The following is a 17,480-nucleotide window of genomic DNA, read 5'->3' as shown; positions in this document are numbered from 1 at the left end:
GCCTCAGCGCGCCGGGCCTGCACTGCGCCCCCGTCCGGCTCCGGGGACGGCCGGGCCAGAGCCAGGCTCGGGCAGGAGGGCGGGTGCGCTGCGGCCCGGAGCGGCGCCAGGGTCCCCACGCCGAGCTCCAGCCAGACCTGGACGCCCTCTAGCGGCCGCACTCACGGGGGGCGCTCGGGGCCCGCCCGGGGCGGGAGGGCAGAGGACGCTGGCGCTAGGAAGATAAAATGGGAGCCTGCCTCCCTTGACTAGGGGACCGCGTGCGTGGAAAGAGCGCCCGGACCGCGCGTCTGCAACTTCTCCACGCGGGAATAAGCAGAAACTTTCCTCCTAAGGGGAGGTTTTATTTATTTATTTATTTTAGAGCTCGAATTAGAGGAGAAGGGGGAAATTTTCTCATTAAACTTACATCCCTGCAGTTAGTTCAATTACTTGATATATGCAGAAGATGTTGTAAATTTATAGATTTAAATAGCTTACAAAGATGCCGCAGGCCCCATCAGTTAATTTCCTTAATTTATGGATTTTTAGCTGCTCCTAGAACGGAAAGGGGCCCTGGAAGTAGGTCAGGGATCTGTGCAGCGGCTCCAGCGTGGCCCACAGGCTGCGGGCTCTTCTCCCCACGTCCTGGCGCCCCCGGGCCTCTGTTCCCGGCTCCGGCCTAACAGCACCACTCCCTGCACCCCGCACCCCCGCCAGGCCGGGCCTGAAGGTCTACTCTGATCCATGGCCGACTGCCCAGTCTCTCCAGGGCTGTGCAAGGCCAGGGACCAGTGACGCTCCCATCTACACACCCCACCCGGCATTGAAGGAGTGGATCCAAAGAAGTGAAGCGAGTATCCAGATACTTTGACCCCTTACATGCTGGCTGGCATCACCAAGGAAGAAGGACGTGTGTGGGTACCCAAACTTCCTCATGGACAGAGCTTTTCCCCTTGCCAGACTTTTGAGTTCTTGGGGAGAAAGGGGCAGCATGAGAAAAAATGCACCGGAGTCCTTGTTTGAGGAGCACAGACGTGCTGAAATCCTGCTTGTCACGGCTCTTGTGGCCCCCAGCGCCCCTCACTCCTCTCCCCCTCTCTCCTAGGTGGCTGCTAGGAGATCTTTGTTTTGTGTTCAATATGGATGAATATATACATATAAATTAATACTTAAAAGATTGGTATAAACTAAACTGTTTTAGGAAGCCACATGGCAATGTGATTAGTATTGGTATTCATCATTTAACATTTCTTTTCCCACTAGATGAAGTTTCTAAGATTTGCAAGGTACATGTCAAGGACGGGTGTATAAATGGATTTTTATTTATTCACAACTCCAAGACTAATTGCTTCTCTTTGCCTCAAGGCCACGAGATTGGTTTTAATATGACACTTCAAAAGTATTCATGGGACTACAGAGATACTAAGTGTCATTGTTTAAGAGACAAATCTCACCGTGGTACTGGTGACCCTGAAAAGAGGATGTTCCACTTTATTTTAAATTCCTACATGTTTTTTTAAGAGTTCCACTTTAAACCAACTATATTAAAAATGCACAGTTTAATGGAAACAAGAACTGACCATTTTGAAGGACCTTTTTTTCCTTAATATTGCTGGGAACTTTGTTTTCATATTCCTGAATCCTTTTATTAAAGAGCTGAACTTTACACGTGTCATTAAGAAGAGTAAGTTTGGGTCATAATTTATCCTCAAGTGTTTTTGAAGTTCCTGGCTAAATGTCAACCATCTTTTTCCTTGAGAGGCTCGGACAGAGGCGTTTAATGATCTGTGGTTTAGAATGCAATGGTGAGCCTTGTTTTTTTAAATGAAGATGTATAATTAGGACTGAAAACGTATTGAAACATCTTGTAAAATACATCTTATTTCCGTATGGTGGTCCACGAGATGTGAGTCTAATCAGAATGTAACTTGCTTTATCAGTAAGGTTTGACTAGCACTGGTGCCGTGACATTGCATCCCTTAAAAAGCAGGTTCAAGCCTGTGCGTGCTCTGAGGCTCCTCTGAACATGCTCACGTGAAGCGTGATGCAGGTCAGGCCCTGCATCCAGGGGCTGCAGACAAGACCTCGGTCTCTAGACGTTTCAAAGTGGCTTCCAGTGTAATTTTGTACTTGGTTGTTGCTGGTTGCAGACGGTGTTTAAAAATGAGGACCTTAATAAGGGATGTAAAATGTGCCCCAAATGAGATCCCAGAGTCTGCTGAAGGCAACCTTCTCAGGAAGATTGTGACCAGAGAGCAGATGAACAGGCAGAGACGCAGCTTATGCCCTCTGGGGGGAGGGAAGGGGGGGCTGGGGTTGTTAAGGCAGAGCTGTCCCTTCCCCCACCCCCAGGCCCCCTGGGTGAAAGCCAGACCCTCCTAAGTCTGTGACCACCTCGAGGCTCAGAGATGGTCCCTGCCCAGGCTGGGATGGAGCCAGCCTGGCCCAGAGATCAGTCTGACATCCACTTGGCCCCTGCCTCCACCCCAGGGATCCCCGAATCTTCCCTGCTGGTTAGGACCCCAGAGAACCTGGGGACTAAAGGGACTGCTAGTACTGCCACCAGCCCCCAAACTGGGCCTCCTGTCAGCCAGCCGCCCCACTCCCTGGAGAGCAGAGGTCCAAACCTGCCCAAGGGATAGGCAGGTGGGGGTGGGGGGTGGGCAGATGGCCCCTGCCTGTCCTTCAAGAGAATAAAATGAGACCAACCAGCTTGCACTGAGCTCTGCTGTCCCCGGCACTGTACTTAGTGGGCATGTGTGGTTTCTGGTGGGAGAGAAAGCAGGGGCTGTCTCCAGGTGCTACAGACTACCGCCTCCTTGCATTCTGCCTGCAGCCCGGACATGCCGCTCAGAACCAAACCAACCTGCCGTACCCGGAGCCAGCCTCCCAAATTGCTCAATACTCTGCATTTCAGCCTTTTTCCCAAGAGAAGTATCAGCATTTTTACCAGATTCTCAAAGGGCCTATGCAAATTTGGGTGCAAGTAATGAAACCTGCCTCAGAATGGCTTCGTGATGAGGAAAGCTGATGGTCTCACAGTGGCAAGTGGGAGACAGAGTGGCCCTGAGTCGAGTCAGGGGCTCAGCAGAGAATTCAAAGACCCAGGCTCTCTCCCCTTTGCCATCCTCAGCACGTTGGCCTGTCCTCCTGCCAGCTCCTCTCTGGTCTCAAGATTAATGTAGCTCAAACTTCACAGCTCACTGGACACCCAGGAAGAACAAGGGAATGACCCTAGGGGCCCCCACAGCCCTCTTTGTCACATCCCTTCAGCCCCAACTGGGTCACATGCCAACTTGCAAGCCAATCCCTGGGAAAGGAATGAGTTAGGACCAGTTTTAGCCCCGAGCGGTCTTCATGGGGCCAGAGTTGCTGCCCTGAGCCCTGAGCAGGAAGGAGGACCCTGAACACAGTGAGCCTCTGCCTGGGGGGAAGGAGAGGATGGATTTTGTGTTGGGGACGGGGCCCCCAAAGGTAAAGAGCTGTCAACCAGAAGCCTGAGCTGGAAGGAAGGGAGAAGCTGAATAGTGAAGAGAGGCCTCCAACCCAAAGGGCACCTCCATGGAAGCTGGGGACTGCACTGCCTCTCCAGGTCCTTCTCAGGTCCCAGGAGACACCAGACCCACCCATGGAGGTGGACTGGCGGAGCACAGCTGCTTCCAGGCACCAAGCCAGGCTGCCGGCCCCAGGCCCTCTGCCCTCCTCACCTTTGGGTTCCTCTCAGCGCTCATTCTTCTCTCCTGAGCTGCACCAGTGAAGTCCCTGCAGCCCCTCAGGGCCTGGGGATGAGGCTGTTTCCTGTCGACAGCGCCTGGGGTTCAGTAGGGCAATGGCCCTCCACGGGCCTGGTGCGCGACAGTTAGGAGGAAGCCCAGAAGCAGCGCCAGGGACTGCTCTCGCTGTGCAGCACACAAGGTTACCCGAAAGATGAGGCTGAGGCCAGGGAGGCCCTCTCTATAGCGTCCTCCAGGTCGAAGCTTCAGTCAGTGTAAGCCGCGGCGGGGTCCCTGGGAGAACAGTCTTGAACACCGAGTCCTGCCCCTAAATGACTGTGTGTGGCTGCCACTCTGGCTCCAAGTGACCATCGAAGTGGATGTGGGGTCACAGGACAAGGGGCTCTGTAGGTGCATCTGAAGTATTTCCCATGAGAAGAGTTGAGACAGTGAGGAAAGTGGCCTTTGGTCAGTCGGGAAGGCTGCCCGGAGCTCCTTCCTTGGGCCAAATCTCGGTACGCTAACGCCTCCTTGTCGCAGGCAACTCCTTCTCCTTGGGTCTATCTTGTAGGGAGAGACTCTGTGCGCGGCATGGACTTGGAAGTCTGAGTCCAACTGGGTGACCTTGGGCTTAATCTCTCAGAGTCTTAGTACCCTCCTGCATAACACGAGAGCAATAATAATACCAGCAGATGGGGTTGTGGGAGAATTCAGCATGATGGCATATGCAAAGGACTCGGGCCAGCCCAGTGTCAGTGCTCTGGGAATGATGACGGTTAGCTTCCTCTTCCAACTGACCTTACAAGAGCCTTAGGTCAGGCTGTAGTTGCACCCCCACCACTACCCCAGGTGCTGTGGGCCCAGCCCCCACCCACAGGAGGCGCCCAGGAGCATGGGGAAGGTGGGGTGGGGGAGCCCCCTTGGGTGGGTCCTTGATTCCAAGATTTGGGGCTTAAAACTTTGTGATTGTATAATTAAGATAAACGTGTATGCATTAAAAGGGAGAATGTAAAAGTTGCCTAACATTTAAAGATAAAACACAAGACTTCAGAGAAATTTCCGGCTTGCTTTGGGCCACGCCCCCAGGGTGGGGCTAGGAAGTGTCCTCAGGCTCCTGAGTCCTCAGGGCCCTTGGGGGTGGATGGAATCACAAGTTGGGGCCCAGGGAGCAAAGGGGAACCCCTGAGGGCATCAAGGATCTGCTGGTAAATTCTTTTCATTTTTTGAACCATGAAACTCTTTACTGCCCTTTTTAAAGTATTTTTAAATTTTAATAAAGAATACTTGATCATTGTTAAAAAAAAAAAAAAAGTAAAATGTACGAAAAGAAAACAAAAATCTTGTTTCTCCTTCCCAGAGAGAAGTGTGTCAGCGATTGCTCTTCTTCCTACTCAGGTACACACAAGTGTGCAGGCACGCACAGATACACAATTGCACAGACACATACAGCCATAGATACACATATAGTTGTACAGAGAGGCACAGAGATACGCAGATGCACACACGCTCACACACAAGTGGTAGACACAAAGGGACACCCAGCACACACATAATGTTGCACAGACACATAGACATAGAGATGCACAGAACCACAGGCACAAAGATCCACGTGCACACACGCCTGAGCACAGACAAGCAAATATGCACACGTGTACACAGTTTGTAAACTGTGGCATCCAACTCTTCATACTAATCCACAGCCTGTCTTTCCCCTACACTGTGTTTCAAAATATAAAAAAGAAACTAACAGATATAACAACATATATCCTATATATATATATATATCCACCATCCAGATGTAACAAATATTAACATTTTGAATATTTGCTTCAGATCCCTCTTTAAAAATCAAATGAAATGATACAGAGCAGTTTAAACCCCTCCTTTCTTCTCTCCAGTAATTGCTTTCCAGAAGTGGCAACATTCCTGAGCACATTTTTATACTTTTTGCAACATATGAATGTATTCATAAACAATGATAACATTGGTATGTTTTTTAAACTTTTACATAAACGGTATCCAACGTGTATCCTCTTGCTTTTGGTTTTTGCCACTCGATTTTCCCACATCGCTGGGCGTGGTAGGGGCCCTCCTTTGTCACTCCTTTGATCCACCCTGAGCCCCTGCCTGGTGCTGTGGCCTCCCTCCATAGGCCAGCTCTTCCGTGTCTTACACATAGGCCGAGGGCCCCAAAAGGCCACTCCTGGTGCAACTGGGTCTTTGATGCATCAGTGGTTTCTGACCACCATGGTGTCAGAGGGAAGGAAGGCTCCACCTCCCACCTCCCACCTCACCGCTCTTGGAAGACCCGTGTTGCCTAGTTTGGGTGGTGAGGTCCCGTCTTCCCCTCTTCTCTTCCTCCTCCTCCCTTCTTCCTGCCGCTCTCTTTACCCCTTCTCCCTCACCTCCTGTCCCCCTCCTCTGCACCTCCCTGCTTTTCCCATCTTCTTCCTCCCTCTCTCCCTCCCTCCTCCTCCTCCTCTCTCCCTCCCTCCTCCTCCTCCTCTCTCCCTCCCTTTCCTCCTCCTCACCCTACCTCCACACGCCTCCACCTCTAGGCATGCAAGCCTCTGGCTCCAAAGCTTCTTGGGAAGGTCACTCAAGAAGTGCAAAAAGAAAAGGCATCTTGATATATTTCAAAGTATTGTCTCCCGACGACGTTTCACAGTTCTGTTTTCACATTTTGGTCCTTCATCCTTTTAGAATTAATTTTTGTTTCTGGTCTGAAGTCAGGATCTAAAAAAGAATTTGTTCTTTAAAGATGGCTAGCCAGTCTTCCAGGTGAATCAACTAGTAAAAATTTTACCTTGGGATTTTGATTGGAATTGGAGGTCTTCTTGTCTTTGCTTTATTACAGAAGGAATATGGGAATACGTGTAAGTTGTGAAAAATTACAACATCTATTCTTTTAGTAATTAGAATTAATTACAAATTACTCCCCCCCCCCCCGCCCCCCACAGCCTGACAATCTCATTTTCCTCCTCCTAGGGAACCTCAGCTTGGTAAGTGATAGGTTAAATCAGTGATTCCAATTTTTCCCTGCCCTGTAGTAGCTTTAGCCATCTTGCCACCCCTCCATGCCTGGAGGAATGTACCACTCCACTCCCCAATGCTGGGCTTCACCGAAGGGCAGGTAGCACATGCGGCAGGGGAAAGGGCTGAGCTGGCATCTTAAACTCCTGCCCTGCCGGAGGAAGAAAATGCCCCAGGCAGCTGCTGACCGTTCAGGCTGAGCCCCAGAAAGAGACCCGTGGGGTGGGACAGCACAAGTCACCAGATGCCTGAGAAATAAATGCCTATTTTGTGTGCCACTGAAATTGTGTTTCTTTGTCACACAGTGAAAGCTGATGGATACAGACTGTATCCTTGTCTGCGTGTGTGTGTACAATCCTTATCTAATGTGGACGGGAATGTATGTATACAGGTATGTACATGATATGTAATATATATTTATTATATATTATAGAAGTTATATAAAATCATACTTATGTGTATTTGTTTATTTATTACACACCTTGGCCCATCCCTAACATTCGTGGGGCTCAGAACAAGAGGATAAATGAAGATCCACATATCATATGTCTAAATATTTGAAATGTATAAATGAAGCTAACAACTGTTAAATAAAATGCATTATATCCTCCGACCTTGACAAATCTACCTTGACAACCACCTGGAAGGCCAGGTTCCATTTGGAATTCTCAGACTCCTTGGAGCGGTGCGCATTCCTCATAAGTCGTGGTGTGGGAGCCTGCGCCAACTCCCTTCTCCCACCTCGCTTGGCTCCAACCCCTGGGGAGCTTCATGTATGCACACCCTACCTGTACATGCAGGCTCTGCCCACACACCCCAGGAAAGGCCACCCCTTGGCAACCCATCGGACCTCGGGTGCACACACCCGTGGATGCTGCCCAACCTCAGGACAGTGGGCCTGAGGAAGAAGCCCATGCAGGCCTGGAAGTGAGCTGAGGGCTGCTTGGGTGGGAAATTCCTGGTCCCAGGTGCCTCACTACACACAGACCTGTGTGTGTCTTACCCTGTGGATTACCCCATCCTGCTCTTGCAGAGTTAATCTCTCCCTTTCAATGGCTCCTTTCCATTGGCCTTTACACACACTCAAGTTATCTCCTGCTGAAAAACCCGAGCAAACCCTGCCTGGGCATCCCCTTCCAGCTGCTTCCCCTCCTCCCTCAGCCCATCCCAGCTGACGTAATGGAAAGACTGGTCTACACATCCTGTCTTCTACTCATCTCCCAGTCCCTCCCCAACCAATCCCACAGGGCCCTTAATCCCTTAAAGCCTCCAAACACCTCTTTGTCAGGTCACCAAGGACCCACGTCTCCTCATTCAATGGGCATTTTCCAGTCCTCATGTCACTGGCCCTCAGCAGTGTTTGGCTCAGCTCCTCCTCTTTTCTCAGCTCCCAGCTCTCTTCCTCTGTGGGCTCCAGGGCAGCATTGTCCTTCCCTGCCTCCTTTGAAGTCAGGCGAGGCCATGTCACTTGCTTTGCCTGCAAAACGTGAGACAGAAACCCAAGGAGCCCGTGTGCCGGGCCCAGGCCCCCTTCCCTGCCAGGCAATCGTGGGAGCTGGTTTCAAGATGGAGCCTCCATCAGCCGGGCCCCCGGGTGACTACGATGAGCAGAGTCCCTGCTGACACACGCTGGGCCTGTGTAGGGAGGGAGAAATTAACTTCTGTCTTCTCAGGCCTGTGAGATTTCAGGGATATTAGTTTCTGCAGCGTAACCTCACCTGTACCTGCTGCTGCACTCAGCATGACAGAGCAGAACTCACCCCTGTTTCTTTCCAGCTCATGGCTGGTCTGCTTTGTTTGCTGGCTCCTCCCCCTCTATCTGACCCTTCCCAGGCCTCTTTCTCCTCTGTCCTCACACTTCCTCCCACATAATCTCATGCAGCTCTGCAGTGTCAATGACTCACAGATTTACACCTCCACCCACCTGCAGAACCCACTGCCCACTTGCTGCCTCTCTTGGAAGGTCTCAGGGCTTCCTCAGACTCAACATGTTCTGACTCAGACTTAGGATCTTGCCTCCTCCAAACCTGGCCTCCTCCCCAGCGTCCCCATCTCACCTGCCGCTCAGTTGTGCAAGCTGGAACCTGGGAGTCACCTAGGAACCTCCTCCTCCCTGACCCTCTTCTCCATTTCCCATCTCCAGCACACGACCAAGGCGGGTCAAAGGACTCCTCAGACCCATGCACGTTTCTCCCTCAGCACCGCCACCCTGCCAGCTGCCATCACCTCATCTGGACGTCTGCAGTAGCTTCCCTTCTGTCTCGCTGCTGTCAATCTCACCCTTGCAGTCCATTTTCCCCATGGCAGCCAGAGGGACCTTTTCAAAAGATCTTGTAACTGTTTGCTTGAACCTTGCCGAAGCTTCTCGTGTTCTAAGATTATTATACCATCCTCTGCGGTGCATGTGAGCTGGCCTGCCTCTTCCCCAGTCCTGCTTCCAGTCCACCCCTCATTCTCCGTTGCAGGTTGGGCTCCCTGGGAAGCAGGCTGTGAGGTGGAGGTGATGGCAGGAGGTTTATTTAGGGCAAGTGCTGGGAGCCGTGGCTACATCATTTGATCGGCTGTTTGACAGGGTCCAGCCGATTAACGCTGAGGGGTGCAGGGTCGCCCCTTGGTGAAGAATAACCGGCCAGCCCCTCACATAGTTCTGAAACCTGTGCTGCTTTTAACTGCCCTTCATTCCTTTTCCTTTCTTAACCTCCAGTTTTCACTCCTTTGGGTGGCTGCTTGGGAGGCACTACCTCCCGGGAAAATTAGATACAGTAAGAGAATGTGACCACCTGCAGGTAACTTTCAAGATATTTTTCAGTTAATTAATGGAGGAGCACACAGTCCCATGTGAGACAATCAGAAAGGAATCCTGCCCAGATAAGATGTCGAATTAGGTTTATGGCCTCCATCTGGTTAATGTTTCCTTCTCCCTCCAGTTCTTTGTCTAAATATACATATGCATCGTCCTTCTAAGTTTGCTGGTTAATTGGATGATCAAGAAGTATCTATATATTATTCTTGACCTTCTGCTTTCTGTTAAAATGTTATAGAGGTTTTCTCCTAAAAGCAATAAACAATAAATAATTGGTGAGTAGAAGGGCCGAGGGGTGCAAGAATGCCCCTCGGTGAAGGATGGCCGGCCAACACCCCCGATATTTTCTGAATTATATGCATGCTTTCTATCAAGGTTATGTGTATACTTATTTCTCTTTTTTATTCTTGAAGATATATAGTTTAGTTTAGCTTTTCAGCCCTTTACTTTACTAACAATATGATACTTTCTCCGGCAGTGTACTTAAGGGACCGTTAGCTCTACAATCTAAAAGACAAAGGAATGCTTCCAGCCCCTAAAGGGCGCGAAAAAGTAAAGATGTTTAACTGCCCGCTGAGAATGCAGATAGCCCTGGGGATAAGACACCCTGGAGTCGCCTTTTGTTCCCATTAACCATCTACACTAATGGCGTAAATGATTGAGGGAGGCAGGGATGGCTCCACCAGGATGTAACCAGACGGGCTGCTGTCCTGTCCGGAGGCCTGGACCTTCTCTCTTTGATTTAACTTTACCATGAATTACAACAGACGCCTAGGTACCTATCTCCTTTAGCTTAGAGACAACAAACACTAGTTAATTGCAGAGAAGACGATCATTAACCTTATGCTCTATAGAATGGAATGCTAATAAATATTCTTGTGCCCGTTTCTTACTTCCTTATCTCTCTGAGAATATTTGTAAAACTATTTCTGTACTAATCCTGAAAAATATATAAACGACACTCGTGCACAGTAAAGTCGGACTTGCTAACACCAACCCAAGTCTCACGTCCCCTTTATTTTCCCCCTCCCTCATCGCGCCGACGCCGTCCATCCCTCAGGAACCTGGACTCCGCCGGGGCGGGACCCCGGCAAGTGGCGCCCGAACAGGGACCTGAAGGGTAAGTTCCCCCCACTTCTCGGGACGGATAGGATCCTACCCAGGGCTGGAAAGAAGAGCCCCCTTTAGCCCCTCTCTGCCAAAGGGAGAGTGAGGAAAGGACAGAAGGGTAGTAGGTGTTAAGAACTTTGAGAAGTTTTTGCCCCTCTCTAGAAAGGGAGAGTGAAATAAAAATAATAATAATAATAATAATAATAATTGAGAAGTTTTTTGCCCCTCTCTAGAAAGGGAGAGTGAAATAAAAATAATAATAATAATAATAATAATAGAGAAGTTTTTGCCCCTCTCTAGAAAGGGAGAGTGAAATAAATAATAATAATAATAATAATAATAATTGAGAAGTTTTTGCCCCTCTCTAGAAAGGGAGAGTGAAATAAAAAAATAAAAATAATAATAATAATAATAATAATAGAGAAGTTTTAGTCCCTCTCCGGAAAGGGAGAGTGAAATAAGGTTAGGAAGAATAAGAAGTATTAAGAACTTTTGAGAAGTTTTGGGCCATACTGAGTCTAAAGAAAGAAGGCTCTGTATAGAAATAATAACATGTATGCTTGCAAAAAAGAGACATAAAAGCCTCTTTGGGACAGATTTCTACATTCCTACATTTTTACAAGAACAATGTCCCTGGTTCCCCGAAGAGGAAACTGTTAATTTGGAAACCTGGATGATAGTGGGAACACAACTTAGAAGCTGATTTTCTTTATAAAGAGGTTATATCAACTTTGCCTAAGTATGTTTTAAAATGTCTAACTGGGAATACTTCCTTGTGCAACATTATAAGAGCAAGACCTGTTAAGTTCTGGCCGTGGGTCCTGTCACCAGCAGCAGCTCTGCCTGCCCATGGGTCCTGTCCCCATGCTATTCCACGCTATTCTCTAAATAAAAGAGCACTGCCACCAAATCTTGAGAGCCCAGGAAATCTTTCTCTCGACTCCTCGGCTCACCAACCCTGCATCATTTCTGGTGGACTTGCTTCATCGGCTTGTGAGCTCAAGTTCTGGTAAGTGCCCTATTTTTTCCTTGTGACTTTCTCTTTTTCAAGGATGGATCTAAATTCACTGCTCCATCGGGAACCTTCTCGGACAGCTGTATGAATCCACTTTTGCTGCCCATGGCTACTCTATGGGGCAAATTGTGGCATTCAGCCTGAAGAGAATCAGTACCTTAAGCCTGAGGGTGATGGAAAATGAATTAATCCATTCCTTCCTGACTCTATCTCTAATAGACAAATTTTAAATGGGCACGGGTCGGCCACTTAAGTCATTAGGACGGCCGCCAATCTCCAAGACTCCCGTGGAAGGTTTCTTTTCCTAAGGCTGGAATGGGACCCCTCCCTCTGGCACCTGACCATACTCTGAACTGCGGGAAAAGTCCCAATCGGGACTCCAGTTCAAGGAAAGTACCAAACTCTAACCTTTGGTTGAGTGTGGGAACCCCTTCTTGGGAGAATGGCTCCAGGCTGCAATTGGGTAGAATGTCCCCCAGACTGGCGGAAAGTTCCTCACTGTTTTTCTCTATCCTTTTATCCTGGGAATCATTCACCAGGCACTTATGACTGCCAGGCATAATAGGGAAGGTATACAAGAGATGCATGCAGGGGGACAAGAGATACATGCTGGGGGACGCCCCCATCACCCCTTGCTATAGGAATCTCACAGGCAGAACAAGTAGGACGCTGCCCTAGGTTCAGGAGATTTTCAAGTTAATGGAACCTTTTCTTTCCTCTCTCTTAAAGTTACAGTGACCATTTTGGCTCCTTTTGAGCTTTGCAATTGAGAAACAAAGAAATCTTTAAAATATCATAGTCTCCACCTCTGGGAGCGCCCCCCCCCTCTGGTTTCCGGGCCTGATCACCCTGGCAACCAAGTGGGGTGCCCTCTCTTGGAGATTGACTCATTACCTGATTGATGGCAGTGATTTTTAAAACAATAGGTGTGAAGGCTCTGTGTCTGTGTGTCTATATGTGTGTGATATTTTTACCTCCGGGTGATATGGCCAATACTAAGAGTTCTGTTTAATTGGCTTAAATTAAGCGCTCTCATACATTCTAAATACAATAGAAATTAACCCACTGTCTTTTAAGATGATATGGATTAATCTTTGGTTAATGAAAACTTAAGTTTGTTGGTTTGATTGAAATGTTTGGATATGTCCTCAGAGTTAGCACTGCATATGCAAATATGCAGCCTGGGTTTCCTAGTCAAATAAGTTCATGTTGTCTGTTAGAAATTTGTCAGCATAATAACTTTAAATGATAGCTGTTTGTCTAATGTCTCAAAGTTCTTGTGGGTAATCTAAACATCATTATTGGGAACAAATGGTTTCTAACTCTACCTAAAAGACAAATCTGTTTTGTTAATTCTAAACTAATCAGGCTTATTTGGTCTAAAGTTACATGGGAAACATTGTCAGATAAAGTGATAATAATCTTTCTTGGTTGGTAGTATGTGGGTAAATGTTACTGATATAAGTGTTTTAGAAATTATATACATGCCTAAATTCTGATGTATCCTGGCTATCAGCCATAATTCTAATTATTAGTTTAAGGTGTTGTATATCACAGAGATAACCAAGTTTCTCTGTCAATCATCATTTTTAAGTCTTTTATTGTTTACAGTCAGTTATTGTTTTACTCTACTTTTTGCTTTTGCAAATATGTCTCATCTTCAGGAAAATTCATGGAAAGGACTCTAACACTCTAGAATACAGGTTTCTAATAAACGCTCAGATTGTAAAACTAAACTGGGTAAAAATTACAGAACTCCAACAGAGAAACTGATGACCTCACAAACTGCTGACAGAAGATTAAGATCAAGAACCAATTACACAGGACAGAATAAACTGATAGGGATGATTATAATTTTTATGACTTTTTAATTGAGATATTACTGATTTTTAATATTTTGCTTTTTTCCAGAGTTAAGAAAATCTTTTTCTCTATTCTCTTAAAGAACTATGACTTACAGCAATTTATAAACAAAATTGAAACATTTGTCTTTTCCTCGCTATCTGAGCCCCCCAAAACAACAATTGGAAAAATTACAAGGAGGAGAGCTCAAATATAGCTCTCCCCGTCTTTTACTAAGTCATGCTCTGTTTGTGATAAATTTTCTCAATTTAGATTTTCATGGTGAGTCACCTATGATGAGACATTGGAATGATAATAAACAAAATATTTTACTACAGGTCAAATGGAAGGACCTGCTTACAGGACAGTGGAAAGGTCCTGATATTCTCTTAACTATCGGTCGAGGATATGCTTGCATATTTCCACAGGACACTTCATCTCCTTGGTGGATTCCTGATCATCTGATTCGACATGTACCGCAAGCAGCCTCTGCCCCCACCTCCACCAAGGCAGACGAGCCCCAGCTTCCGAGTCAAGATAGATGATGAATCTCCCCCAGTAGCCCAGATGAGACGACTTTCACTCCGCGAGAAACCTTCTAAACGTCTGGCTCCCCGTCCGCACTCGCCTCCGCCCTCCTATTCTTTCTACTGACTCTGGCAAAATTCAACCACACTTGTTGCAGGCCATAGCCGCTTTACACAATGTTGTACTGATTAGACCAACAGGATCACAGTTGTATAAGGTTAAGGCCTGTGTCCTGGCCCCTTATGTTTTCTTGGCCTTTCCTGTACACAGTTTTGCTATGTCTATCTCTTTTAATAATTCTCGTTATGATATCTCCTGTCCAGATTGTATTTTTAACTAATTGTTTGAGCCCTGATGTAGAGGTACAAGCTGTAATCGTATTACAACAACCCCCCTGCCTCATGCTGCCTGTTCACCTGTCTGGACCTTGGTATGATGATGTTGGATTGCTTACTTTGAAACAGGCTACTGATCTTTTACAGCGCCCCCGCCGGTTTATCTCTGCTTTAATATTGGGTATCTCAGCCTTGATTGCATTAGCAACCTCTCTCACTGTATCTGCTGTAGCGCTGACTAAACAAATACATACTGCCTCTTATGTAGACGATCTTTCTAAGAATACCACTCTTGCCCTAACTACCCAAGAAATAATAGACGAAAAACTGGAGGCAAAGGAAACGCTCTGGAAGAGGCAATATTACAGATAGGACAAGAACTTACAAATTTGAAGGTTAAACTGGCCTTGCGATGTTATGTGTCCTATAGATGGATCTGTGGGACTCCTCTTAAGGTAAATCAATCTCTACACTCCTGGGAGAAAATTAAAAATCATATCCAGGGAATATGGAACCATTCAGACTTTAGTCTAGACATTTGTGACTTACATAGACAAATTAATAATATTAATCAGGCTAAAGAATCCTTTTCTGCTTCTGAAGTGGCCACCAACTTTTTCACCTCTCTGACCTCTTTTGTAGGGGAGAAAAATTGGAGCTCCTTTATTGTTAATATTGCTGTCACCATTGGTGCTCTAATGATTTGTCTTTGCCTTTTTCCAGTCTTTCTCAAGTTAATATTCAACTCTATAAGTCGGGTTTCAGCAGAATTACATCTGTTGGCCTTAAAAAGTAAAAAAGGGGGAGATGCTGGGAGCCGTGGCTACATCATTTGATCGGCTGTTTGACAGGGTCCAGCCGATTAACGCTGAGGGGTGCAGGGTCGCCCCTTGGTGAAGAATAACCGGCCAGCCCCTCACATAGTTCTGAAACCTGTGCTGCTTTTAACTGCCCTTCATTCCTTTTCCTTTCTTAACCTCCAGTTTTCACTCCTTTGGGTGGCTGCTTGGGAGGCACTACCTCCCGGGAAAATTAGATACAGTAAGAGAATGTGACCACCTGCAGGTAACTTTCAAGATATTTTTCAGTTAATTAATGGAGGAGCACACAGTCCCATGTGAGACAATCAGAAAGGAATCCTGCCCAGATAAGATGTCGAATTAGGTTTATGGCCTCCATCTGGTTAATGTTTCCTTCTCCCTCCAGTTCTTTGTCTAAATATACATATGCATCGTCCTTCTAAGTTTGCTGGTTAATTGGATGATCAAGAAGTATCTATATATTATTCTTGACCTTCTGCTTTCTGTTAAAATGTTATAGAGGTTTTCTCCTAAAAGCAATAAACAATAAATAATTGGTGAGTAGAAGGGCCGAGGGGTGCAAGAATGCCCCTCGGTGAAGGATGGCCGGCCAACACCCCCGATATTTTCTGAATTATATGCATGCTTTCTATCAAGGTTATGTGTATACTTATTTCTCTTTTTTATTCTTGAAGATATATAGTTTAGTTTAGCTTTTCAGCCCTTTACTTTACTAACAATATGATACTTTCTCCGGCAGTGTACTTAAGGGACCGTTAGCTCTACAATCTAAAAGACAAAGGAATGCTTCCAGCCCCTAAAGGGCGCGAAAAAGTAAAGATGTTTAACTGCCCGCTGAGAATGCAGATAGCCCTGGGGATAAGACACCCTGGAGTCGCCTTTTGTTCCCATTAACCATCTACACTAATGGCGTAAATGATTGAGGGAGGCAGGGATGGCTCCACCAGGATGTAACCAGACGGGCTGCTGTCCTGTCCGGAGGCCTGGACCTTCTCTCTTTGATTTAACTTTACCATGAATTACAACAGACGCCTAGGTACCTATCTCCTTTAGCTTAGAGACAACAAACACTAGTTAATTGCAGAGAAGACGATCATTAACCTTATGCTCTATAGAATGGAATGCTAATAAATATTCTTGTGCCCGTTTCTTACTTCCTTATCTCTCTGAGAATATTTGTAAAACTATTTCTGTACTAATCCTGAAAAATATATAAACGACACTCGTGCACAGTAAAGTCGGACTTGCTAACACCAACCCAAGTCTCACGTCCCCTTTATTTTCCCCCTCCCTCATCGCGCCGACGCCGTCCATCCCTCAGGAACCTGGACTCCGCCGGGGCGGGACCCCGGCAGGCAAGGGAGGAGGGGGCAGAGAAGGAAGTTGAGCTCTCATGCAGTCTCAACATGGACCTCAGCCCACCCCACAGGGAGCACAGAGTTGTCCCCCATTTGGGGCCAGTGTGATGGGCCTCTGTGCCACCATATTGGTCAGTGGATGTGTCTTTGGATGTGTGGCATGACCTTGGGCCAGGCATCACTCTTCTCCTGAGGCATTCTCTGCAGGCAGCTGATGGCTGAAGGCTTTCTGCAGGCAGCACTCCCAGAGCTGGGGCACCAAGTTCTTCATACTGAAGGGGCATCTGGGCCGTGCCCCACAGTGCCCAACACAGTCCATCCCTTGCACGATCTGGCTCCACTTCTTCACATATGCTCAGGGAGCAGCCCCTCCAGGATTCTGGTGGGCCTCTCTGGGGGAGGGAAGAGGCAGTTTAGTGGATTAACTGCAGCCCCCTCTGCTGCAGTTGGTCTTGAGGCTACACCAATCCTCATCTTCTCTCACCTGGGTCATCTATTCTGAATTCCCACCCTCAGCTAATGGCTGTCCTGGCCTCAGTGGCTTACGTGATAGAGTAACCAGACCCTCATTCCTGAGGGACCTGACACCCTGGCCAACACTTGTCCATTTACTGTCAAATTGTCCATTTACTGTCAAAATTGGGCAAAAGAGTACCAAGAAGCACCCAAGTGGATTAACCAGGCACCAGATATATTTTTCCCTGCCCCCAATGCATTGAAAGAAAAATCAATGTGACCACGGTCTATTGCCCCTGCCAAGGTGGTGACTCTTGCTTGCTGGTCCCTGGGCATGAGGACCCTGAAGGGCCGGAGCAGCATCCACAGCTTCTAGTCCACGAAACTCTTGCTGCGTTCCTCAGCAGAAGGAAGCAGGATCTCTAAACCCTTAGAGCCCAGGGTTGTAGGAATGGGAAACACAAATTCCCCAAGTGAGTGGCTG

The 17,480-nt window shown here is 47.4% G+C and overlaps 1 long non-coding RNA gene across 1 annotated transcript; it reads left to right on the top strand.

The window, feature by feature from the left end:
* The first annotated feature begins 10,568 nt into the window (after positions 1-10,568).
* Positions 10,569-16,439, top strand: LOC138915695 (uncharacterized). Its single transcript, XR_011421808.1, has 2 exons — positions 10,569-10,651; positions 13,927-16,439. It is a non-coding gene; the product is annotated as an uncharacterized lncRNA (long non-coding RNA).
* Positions 16,440-17,480: the final 1,041 nt, after the last annotated feature.

This window comes from Equus caballus, chromosome 10 (genome assembly GCF_041296265.1).
Source record: "Equus caballus isolate H_3958 breed thoroughbred chromosome 10, TB-T2T, whole genome shotgun sequence".
Taxonomy (NCBI): Eukaryota; Metazoa; Chordata; class Mammalia; order Perissodactyla; family Equidae; genus Equus; species Equus caballus.
The sequence above is the reverse complement of the archived record's forward strand: the minus strand, read 5'-3'. Positions and strand labels throughout refer to the sequence as shown.